Here is a 10212-nt window from a genome sequence, read left to right as displayed (position 1 = left end):
TCAAGAAATTTCGCAATGATGACGAGAGCCTCGAAAATGAAGACGGTCGCGGTTGATAACAAATACTTAAAAGCCTTAATTGAAGCCGATCCTCACAAAACCACACGAGAAGTTGCTGTTGAACTCAACAAAGTAGTTGAATGCCGGAGAAGCTCTACAACACTTCTTGAAGCCGAAATATATGTTATGGTGAGTGTTTGGTGGTCTGAGGCCGATTTCATTCATCACAGCTTCTTGGGTCCGGGCGAAACGATTACGGCGGAGAAGTACTGCCGGCAAATGCACGAAATACATCAGGAGCTCCAGCGTATGTGTCCGAGATTGGTTAATATAAAGATGCCAATTCTCCTCCATCACATGTTGCTCAATTGATCCTGCAGAGTTGAACGAATTGAGCTAAGAGACTCTGCCATATTTACAAGATCATCATATTTTAAAGCATCTCCATAATTTTCTGCGCGAAAAATGCTTCAAATGTCTAGATAATGCCGAATCGGCCTTTAATGACTTAATCTCTTCCAGAATTCCTGATTTCTATGCTAATATCAAAAATAAACTTCTTCCTCATTGGCAAAAATGTGTCGATGATAATAACTCTTATTTCGATTAATAAAGTTTATTATGAAAGGAGTTGTGATCTTTTGAAAGTTGAACGTCAAAAACGACATTATCTTTGCACCAACCTAATAGCAATGCAAATTGGATACACTTAAAACCTATCCTATATTTAATTCGTCTTCTATTTACTTAAAAACCCAAAATGATGTACTTAAAAAGGCTTAAAAGAAAAGCTCTCAGACGATCAGAATATCATATCACGCTATAAATCAATCTGTAACTCACTGTTAACTAAGTAATTTCAGATTTTAATTTATTAGAGAGAGAGAGAGAGAGAGAGAGAAAGAGGGATAGATAGATAGATAGATAGGTATAGATAGATAGATAGATAGAGAGAGAGAGAGAGAGAGAGAGAGAGAGGAGAATCTATGTATTACTACCGTGGTACTGCAGTTAAATGGGCTGGTACTTTTTTTAAGGGGGGAGCAGAATTCGTCACTGTATTTCCTCCCCTCACAATTTTCTTTCTCAACTTCCAACACGCCTCTGTTCGTCTCACCTCTGCCATTATGCGTTTTATTAAAAAAAGAATGACTGCATTTCATTTGCACATGTGTGCGGTGGGCAGGAGATCGCGGGCGGTTCCATGAGACCACATCTTATAAAGCCACGGCCGCCATTTTTAATCTCTCTCTCTCTCTCTCTCTCTCTCTCTTGGGCCGTACGTTAAACTAAAATACATCTTGGTCTTATGGTTAAGATCCAAGGGTAGTCTTCGTTCTGTCAAAGACGGTATAATGATATCGTGGGGTTTCCGTTCGCACCGGACGTCCATACAATGGAAATATGTCACATACTCCTATAAGGATATTGAAGATAGACCATAATAACCAGATATATTCCGACACTACATTAACCAAATTACTTAGATAAATACTTTTACAGTTTTGACAATCGTGGAGTCTCCATCCATGTTGGACATTCACAGAATGGCCAGCAGCAATGAATTAAATATTGTTTTCCACCTTGATGCGGACCGAAAATAAGCAAATCGATCTCTAAATGGGGCTGAATTCCAGACGAGATCAAAGGAAAAAATGAAGGAGTTGGGATGTATATGGTGCATCTCCAAGATGAGATCAATTATGTGGTTGGCTGGGACGAAGAACTAAAGTTGGGTTGTGGGCATCTTGGAGGTTTTCTATCAGGTATAGAGGGGGTATTCACTCGGCTAGTTAGAACCTAAGCAAGACACAGGGCTCATCTTAAGGGGTCTGCAGTCTAATAAGACATGGAAAAGTGCACACCATGCTCTAGCGAGAAACACGAACAACTTGGCACCTGTCAATATACACATGCTATTTTTATCCGTCTTCTGTCACAGGCCATGGGATGTAATCTTTTCATATCACATCTGATCACCTGGTACTTAAAGAACACGATCAGACCCTGATCAGCAAAAGATACAAACAAAACTCCAAACCATTTTGTCTGTTTTCTGTTTTCCTCGTCGACGACCAGCGCAGAAAGCCGCACAAAACACCGATAAAGTTAAAAAACGTTGCTATGTTATGAAAATTGATGTCTTGCAAATCTCCATCCCATAACAAATTTGAATTTAGATACTAGCCAAAGAAGTACTAAACTATACATTCCAACTTTAACCGAATGATTTTCAGATTTCATTTTATCAGAGAAATAAAAGAATTAGTATCATCTAATATATAAAACTCACTATGTCTGTGTGTCTGTCCGTCTTCATTTTTTTAAATGCATCTCCTCAGAGGCACAATGTCGCAGATCGGCGCGAGATGAGTCATATGATTGCATTTTATGTGGACCGTTGTTTTATATATATGAAACTGACCTTGTCTTCCTGTCTGCTTCTCTGTACGCATGCGCAAATATGCATGTATACGTTCAACTCGGCTTTTTGAAGTTAATTGCGCTAAATGTTTTGTTTTCGATTCTAGCTGATGGCACATAAGTCATGCTTGTTTACTTTTGAAATCATTACGATATATAAGAAGGCTAGGACAACAGCATATTCTTTTCATTGTTTTGACTCTTGTGTATATATCCGATACAGTTAGACATAATTAATCAACCGAGAACCACATCACTCTACATAAAAAAATCAATGGATATATACCTGAGGATCAAAACAAGGAAAAGAATATGCTGTTGTCATAACCCTATATATTAGCTAAAATACAAAAATGAATAGAAAATTGGCACTTTAACATAAATACGATATTTGCCTGAATTAAAATATCATATTAAAGAGTACTTTACGATCTAGCAACGCGAAAGGGCCTCTCTAAAAACATTCCGTGTTATTAATAAGAAAAATGATGTATTTCTGTCATGTCAGTGCCTAAAATTGCTACAATTAAGAGTTGTTTCTATAGCGATGTCATAGAAAAGAAATATCAGCTCGTTATTTTCTATTCTATTGTGATTAATTAATTAACAAATTAAAAATAATGATAAATGAAGCAGAGTCAGTGAATATAGATTTGTGCAGGGTGGGATGGTAAAATTGCCACAATAGAAACGATGCCATGATTCCATTTCCGTTTGTTGAAAAGCGATTTTCTGTTTTTGTTGACAACCATGTACTAGCTGACCAGTTATGTATAAATCCTAAGAACGATAGGAGCCTTCTATCCTGTTTGAACGTGGCACAATGTTAAACGAACGAGATCGGAGATGCGCCACTGTACAACTCATACTCTCTACTTATCCAAGTTATGACAACAGGACCATTGCCACACCTTCAAAATGCATCGCTAGATTGCCGCAAATAATAGGGACGTGCTCATGGTGATTAAAACAAAGTTTCCGGCCACTGTTATGGTTATTGGTGTGGTTTCAAGTGAGTGACACATCATGCCAACTCACATCTTCGAAGTCGGCTCAAAAGTCAACATCAAAGTGTACCTGGATGTGCCTAAAAGTGTGGTGAACCCCTGGTACGATCATATAGCCGCTGCTAGTCCCTGGGTATTGCTGTAGAACTCAGTGCTTGCCCACAAGTTCAAAAAGACCCAGCCTTGGCTTCCGAAGGGGTGCTACGAGTGTGTACATTTCTCACACTGTCCCCCTCCTCCGCTGGATTACTTCGTTTGGTAATACGCCGAGAACATAACCAACATGGCCTCCCACAACACGAAAGCCGAGTATTCGCTGAGTTCTCGCCGGCGTTTGTGGAAAAGGCATGCTTCCAGTTCTGGACCCGTATCGAGGCGGTGATTGAGGCTGAATGCGGCTACATTAAATAGATATCAGGTCTACTACATAATCAAGCTAGCTGAATTAAGTTTTTCAATAAAAGTTTTAAAATAAATATGTAGTGATGTTTTCTTTTCGGACGACACTTTTATCGATCCACCCTGTATGTGATTTGACGATGAGTTTTCTTTTCGACAGAATCACATTCAATTACGTAGACACAAATCAATTATGGCGAATAATATCGATTTTGACAAAAAAAAAAACGGTAATGAACGCATTGAACAAGTCCTTGCGGAACAATTATTAGGATTTTTAATGAAATTATAACATTTTGCGTAAAAAAACGGAACTGAGGAATAATTTAATATTCAATCATGCGATAAATTTGGAGGAAATCGATTTTTAATGGAGTGAAACATTTGGTGCGAATTTGTCTAAGAACATAAAACGTGAAAACACTAAAACATGAGAGACTAGAATTGGTTGAAAAAATATTGGAATCCAAAATATTTTTGTCTCAGAATTTGGCGCAGGATAAACTGAAATCTCTTAATGGCCGAATGATTCGAAACGACGACTGTTAATTAGACGCTTCAGTTTTGATCCTGACTTGAAGCGCTTTACTATCTAGGACCATTAACGAATCATGAAAGAGCGAACCAGCCTGTCTGTAAATGGTTACATATATTTTTTCTCATAGTGTAGTATCTGTTCCGGCAGATACTGCAATCAAATACCATATATGGGAGCGACCCCATATATCAGACCATTGCTCTATAGCAATCAGTTTTGAGCAATGTAGGGGGAATCCTTCATACCAATTGTCACTAACCAGTTCCTCCTCAAGGAATCTGGCCTCCTTCCCCCCTCTCCACAACAAAGGTAAATGTTTCTCGCATGCCTTTCTAGCTAGGTATTTCCCCTTCCTTCCTTCTCTTCAAAAAACGCTCCATTGTCAAAAGTGTGCTTATTCATAAAGTCTGAAGAAATGCTGGTTTTGAACATTTTCAAACGACATAATGCTTGAAATTGTCGAACTGGACATGGAAACAATTGTAACGTAAATTGAAATACACTTTTTGTTGCCATTAACACCTTGTTTTGAAGTCTTGTTTTTGCTTACACAGTATATTAATGCTCAACTATAAAATTTGATAATTTTGTAGCTTACTCTTTAAGTCAACCATTTTTGGCTTAAAACTCATTCGTATATGAAAATTTACTGAATTTCACGAACGAAGAATAATTACATATATATATATATACATATATATATATATATATATATATATATATATATATATATATATATATATATACAGAGTGACCCCAAAAAACAGAGGGCATTCAATTGTTTTTTTGAGCATTTTACTGTCAACGGAGAAAAAAAGGCCAAAGACCCTAGTGTTTTGATGTGATGTTTTGAATATAATAAACTAGTTATGACCAAAGTTTCATTTCATTCAGACAAATCACTAACAAACAGGGCCTAATTAGAGTTGGGCCCCGTTTTTTTTGGGGGGGGGGTCACCCTGTATATACATATATATACATACATATATATATATACATACATACATACATACATATATATATACATACATACATACATATATATGTATATACATATATATATATATATATATATATATATATATATATATATATAGTCTAAAGAAGCTTTAAATAAAAACATGTAAAAATAAAACGAAAAATGCAATTTTAATTTCCGAAAAAAAAAAGAAACTAACCTATCGCAGACTTAGCACCTAATCATAATCCGACTTCTAAAAAGTTTATTATTACAAAAGAGAATTCAGTTACATAAAGAAAAAAAAAAGCCTTAACTAAAATTGTTAAATAGAAATAGACCTAGCAATTGCATACGCCGATTTCTCAAAGGGCTTTAATTATAAAAGAGAATTTAAGAATGTAAATAGAAAACGGGGGATCATCAGCTGCTTACCATATAGCTGTTTCGGAGATGTAAAAACAGGACAGCTGTTAAATATATGGCTCTCCAGTGAATAATACCACTTCCCTAATAAAAAAAATGTACAATAATACGGTTACTCTTTTTACTTACATGAAATAAATAAATCAAAAATCAAAACAAAAAAATATAAACTATAAATAAGTAAGTTAAAAATTACAAGATCTATTCTGCAATATGTAAACTAGCATATGAATGTTATGAGAATAAAAATGCATCAAAGCTTAATTACCTTAGTATATATATATATATATATATATATATATATATATATATATATATATGTATATATATACACATATATATATATATGTATATATATATATGTATGAATAACAAGAAGAGTTTATAATCTTTAAAAAACGCTAAGGTAGCAAAATAAGCTAAACTAAATCAGTTAATAAAAAAATATAGCGTTTCTAAGGTGGTAATGTCGCTAAAAACGCCAAAACATATCTTATATATATATATATATATATATATATATATATATATATATATGTTTATATATATCATGTATAAATAACCCACAATCAACGCAACAACGAACAAGGCTGCCTGATATAATTTTAGAAATATCAAGAAGGAGCATTACGCTTTCGCTATATGGGAATATCACCTTCTCCCATGGGCCTATTTTCTGGCCACGGGGATTTGTAACCCTGAATGACATTGGACTCTTTCCGATAATGGACTACCCAGGTTGTATCAACTTCTCTTTTCGTACAATTTTATCCATATAATTATCCACAACTACTCAAAAACTATTTTAATAATTGTGCTGAAAAGCAAAATAGCGTCCACTCGCAGCTGAACATTTTGCTAACTGCATTTCATTTCCTCTGATGATATAGCCATTGTTGAAAATCCATGAATTAAGGAAATTAATATAACCCTTTCTATATATTCGTTTGTCAAGCAATACATTATTAAATCGAATATATGTCTCTATATGTTGTTTTTTTCAGAATTTCAAATTAAACCACTAAATTTATATATTGCTCTATACGTAAATATTGAGCTTTTTCTTTTTGGCTAGGATCTCCTTGAAAATATTACTTCAAGTAATATCTATCAGACTTTTCATCTGAATTCTATCATCTCCATTATATATATATATATATATATATATATATATATATATGTATATATATATATATATATATATATATATTATTCACTGTAATAATTATTAAATACCTACAGACACTAGTGTTTTATCCTTTCGGGAATCATCAGTGCAGGGTGTCACGATTAACGCCAGTCGAGAGACTCGAACCCCGGCAACAGAAGTCATGTCTGGCTTCATTAGCAAGGACCCGAACAACTAGGGTACCGCAAGCCGCGAGAGATACAGTTGAAATTTAAACATTTAATTTTATTAAACGCTTTTAACGTCAGTCAGAGTGATCTAATCATTATATGCTGATCTGCGCATATGAGCTAAGTTGACCGACTTTATTAGAACGGAAAGTGCTCAACGTTAAGAAACAAGTTTCTTAAAAGGACTGGTATTATTATTTATTATAATAATTATTAAATACCTGCATATATATATGTATAGGTGGTGTTGAATATTCCCAGTGTAAGTTAATATCGTCAAAAAAAAGGAAAAATATTAGTGTTGAATTTTTCAAATTTACAATCAATTTTAAGATTTCCATTTTCCATGTTTTCCCCGCGGAACGGAAAGCTGCGATTGACTCCATAAAAAAAACGAAACATATGCGAATGTTTTCAACGCGTTCTAAATTTAAAGTCAACAGTTTTTCAAGAAAGAACTAAATGAAAACTTAACAAATTCGAGAAATCGATAAAAAAATCTAAAATGACTCATATTTTGACAGGTTTTAAAAATATATTTCATAAAATGCAATGTGCGCCTGTATTCGAAGGAATATTTTCGTTTTGCAAAAACTAAAACTCAGAATTCTCCTTAAACTCAAATTGGAGCAAAAGAATATTTATATATATACGAATTCGATGCGCTCACTACTACAACTCATTCTGGTGAGTCGTAAAAAATGAAATATATCTCTTCGAAGGCATATATATATATATATATATATATATATATATATATATATATATATATATATATATATATATATATATATCTATAAAAACAGAGATGTGTGTGCCACAGACGATTTCTGATTGGTTAATCCAATAATCACATCTCCTAAAAAAGTATAGTTCTTACGCTCTTAACTTTACCATAAAATATTTTGGTCTTATTTATTGTCCATCTTGGAAGGGTTTAATTTTTTTCTAACTTGCGATTTACAACTTAAAAAAATACGAAACTAACTTACAATCTAACAATCGAACCTTCAACATCACGGCCGCCATTATGAAACTAAACTAAAAAAAAAAATACGCGCGTTCACTCGTTTTTTTGTGCATTTTTTTTGGGGGGGGGGGGCTAATTTGGCATAATAGTGTCCATTTAATAGTATTATCTTGAAAAAATAAAAAAATAAGGAAAATTACCAAAAAAAAAAACAAACAAGAACAACAAAAGTGTGCCGTATTTTTAAAAGTTTTATTGCGTTGTTTTTATTTGCTTTTTTTATTTCATCGGTGAAGAAAATGGCCAAACAGAAATTTTGAAGGCCAAACTGCTTTAAAAAAAGGCCAAATTCGCGAAATTTGGCCTCGCTATAAAAAAAAGGGGAACCCCCCTACTTGAACTTTCTGTTTAATTTCGCTTCTATCTAATATAAAATATATTGTACGTACTCGTCATGGGATAAAGTTTTCCTACAGAAAAAATCACGTAATTACATCAAGTAGTTATTTTTTTATAGCGAAACAAGAAAAAAATCAACGCTACAAGCGAGTCATTATTAATTAAACAGAAAGTTCAAGTAGGGGGATTCCCCCTTTTTTTTTTTATAGCGAGGCCAAATTTCGCGAATTTGGCCTTTTTTTTAAAGCAGTTTGGCCTTCATATTTCTGTTTGGCCTTTTTCTTCACCGATGAAATAAAAAAAGCAAATAAAAACAACGCATTAAAACTTTTAAAAATACGGCACACTTTTGTTGTTCTTGTTTGTTTTTTTTTGGTAATTTTCCTTATTTTTATATTTTTTCAAGATAATACTATTAAATGGACACTATTATGCCAAATTAGCCCCCCCCCCAAAAAAAAATGCACAAAAATTCGAGATTTAAGGTTTTGACGAGATAATTTAGCGAATTGTCCGGACTATTGCGAGAGAACCATCCATTAGTTTTTCCTGAAATTTTGCCACAAACTGTATTTCAATGCATAGATGTGCATAGTAACAACATTTTTTAACCGAAAATTCCCGTCGCGTCTCCAGATTTCATCGGTGAAGAAAAAGGCCAAACAGAAATTTTGAAGGCCAAACTGCTTTAAAAAAGGCCAAAATCGCGAAATTTGGCCTCGCTATCAAACGATTTGACCTTTGAGAACTCTACCAAACTCCTCCTACAATTTTGGGTCTAAACACGTGATATTATAGATATAGATTCCTTGGACATGGATCTAACTTAAAGTTTAAAAAAATTGACCGTTTTTTTTTCTCAGCATTAACCTCAAAACACCTGGGCAACGCCGGGCACCGATTGCTAGTATATATATATATATATGTACATGAAAACTTCATTGGATCACATGAAGTAATATACATAAGTATTATTTTATGCTTAAACTTTAAGAATCTATTCAACAGTTCTCAATTCATAGGTGGAGCTAGGTAGCAATTTATGAAAATATATATGGCAATTAAGCTACACAGAATGTTCCGCGTTTCATTCACGCTAGGATTCGTCAGGCTTATGCGAAGAGTTATAATATATAAAAAACGCAAGACAACCATAACTCTTCGTATAAGCCTGACGAATCATAGCGTGGATGAAACGCGGAATATTCTGTGTAGCTTAATTGCCATAAATATTTTTATAACTTACTATATATATGCACATATATATATATATATATATATATATATACATATAAATATATATATACATATATTGAGTAAAGCGATTCATAATTGTGAATTAAAAATCACTTTCAAAAGGAAAAAAACAAACAAACTCAACTCGATTGTACGATCGTTTCAGAAACTATGTTCATTTTATTGAAATCGACAATAATTTTACAAGTTTGATAAGTTTTGTTATTTTACATAGTCTCCTCATCAACAAAAGTAGGGAGGTGAGGAAGTTAAAGAACAAAAATAAAACTAGGATTTTAAATGTGAGCAAGGCAGCTATTCCTTATTTAGCTCCATTATAAAATACAATGGGCACTGTTTTCTTTGAAAAAGTATTAATACATTTACTAATATATTAAAATAAACTCTGCTCTTTAGACTCAAGGTCTAATTCCCTATACAAAATATAAATCACACACACACACACACAACTTCTTCTATAATATAAAGATGAATG

Source organism: Euprymna scolopes, chromosome 28, assembly GCF_053919585.1.
Source record: "Euprymna scolopes isolate OS-2025 chromosome 28, ASM5391958v1, whole genome shotgun sequence".
Lineage (NCBI taxonomy): Eukaryota > Metazoa > Mollusca > Cephalopoda > Sepiida > Sepiolidae > Euprymna > Euprymna scolopes.
Note: the sequence above shows the minus strand (reverse complement) of the source record.